Source organism: Papaver somniferum, chromosome 4 (assembly GCF_003573695.1).
Source record: "Papaver somniferum cultivar HN1 chromosome 4, ASM357369v1, whole genome shotgun sequence".
Classification (NCBI taxonomy): Eukaryota; Viridiplantae; Streptophyta; class Magnoliopsida; order Ranunculales; family Papaveraceae; genus Papaver; species Papaver somniferum.
In genome coordinates this window covers 142045941-142047932 of record NC_039361.1, presented here as the reverse complement: position 1 = coordinate 142047932, position 1992 = coordinate 142045941, and positions in this window count along the sequence as shown.

Here is a 1992-nt window from a genome sequence, read left to right as displayed (position 1 = left end):
TTGCACTTTTAAAACTTGCCACCGATCGAAGCCGTCTGCTAGAGATGCTCTTGAGAAAGATTTTTGAGGAGGCTAAAATTATGTGGGAAGAGAATTCGTGGGATCTTGACTTGAAAATTAGTCACACGTTAAAGGAACTTGTGAATCTATCCATCGAATGCAACCAGGAGGATGATATTCTTACGCTATTTTAGATTGTTAATTATTTAGGAGCTGCATTCATTTGAAATTTTTAATAATGTATTTTGCGCCGCACTGTAGACAAACTTCGACAATTTTGGGCTTCATTATTGTAAAAATGCTAGATCCCTAGGTGTTTATGAGTTTAGTATCTTCGCTAAAACTAAGTGAAGGTTGTTAACCCAATAGGTTGTCTAACATTTTTATAATTCAGCTGTGTGGATGAATTTTTCTCTTATAAGTTGCTCCTTAAAGCTTATGGAGCCTTTATTTTTTAAGCCTCTTGTAGTTGGGGCCATAATTATGGTTAGTCGTTTTTCAAAGTCTTGAGGGGATTGGTAACCATGGTTATAATTTTTTTTTTTTTCTTCAATTTGGTCTCGTTTTATGAAGGGCCATGAGGATGTAGATTGTGTGTTCTTTTAGGTTAACTGTTCCACTTATAGTTAACTCTGACTCATGCTCTAATTTGAGTATTTTTGCTTCACTAGCTTTCTCGGTTCGATGGTTCAAGTATGGTTGTCTTTATATGTGATATGTGACTTAGCGAACTTGGTAGATGCGTCAGGTACTCTCATCTTCTTTACAATTTTGTACCTCTTTCTCTGTTTGCCTTTCTCTTTGATATTTTTCTTCAAATGGTTGGGAATTAATCTGAGTTCATGATTGATATCTTCCTAAACTTTTCTAGGTTGAAGCTTGAAATTATTTCTTAATCATCTTAAATTTTTTGTCAGCAGCTCTCAAACTTGAAGTTAGAAGAAACTATTAAACAACAAGAAGAACAAATCCAGGCGTGTGCTCGAGAATTTATCGATGGTTGATTCTGTTTCAAAGTACAAACAGTCAATGGGGTCGATTATTTCATAAATGAAGACAGGTCTGTCTGAAACTGCTGAAGCTGTAGAAACCTCATTCAGAGATTCATTACCAGCTAACTTCGATACCTCCAGTGACTTAGCGTGTCCTTTAGCTTTAGGCGTCAAGCCTAATTATTAGTAGTTTTTAGACTGATTGGAGCAACATTCAGCCGAGGGGGTGAAATTTGTCTTACTTATCGTTGTAACATAGGGGTGAGAAGAAACTACCTCCTAATCATCAGAATATTAGAAGGGTATATTAATTATATGTCCTTCCTTTTCAAACCCAACAAATATATCATTTCCCAAAATAAATATATCCCTATTAATTTCAGGAATTAAAATCAGGATTTATCAGATTACTAAAATGCCCCCGATATAAATTACAAGTTATAACAAAATCGACAAATTAATTTCAGTTACGCCGGTTTTTTCTCTCACCTACTCTCACGCACTCTCTCTGCCTCGTTTCCTCTATCACTCCCATTTTCAGATCTAAAAACTGAAAACCAGAAGGAAAAAAAACTGGAAAACGATGAGTATCAACTAGCCACTGCTCATAATCAACCATTAAATACACTAGCCGTTACTGAAGATAAACCAATTACTCAAAATCCAGTAGTATATGATGAAGAACAGAAACTGAAAGTTGAAGAAAACCGTAAATCTTTCATCAAAAAAAAAAATCAGCGAACATAAATCTAATAAAGTTTCATTACGTCTCATTTGGTTTCAAAGAAAGCAGCGAACAAAATCTAGTCAACAGAAAGCGGCGAACAGGTAAAAACGATTTTGATTTTGGTCTTGTTTTGTTAGTTTTGATTTTTGGTTAGATATTTGTTAAATTTCATCAAATCAGAAATTCTCTGTGTGACTAAAATAAGCATGATTTGGTGATTTTGATGTAAAAATCGAACAGGTAAAAACTAATTTTGATTTCAGATATAATTGA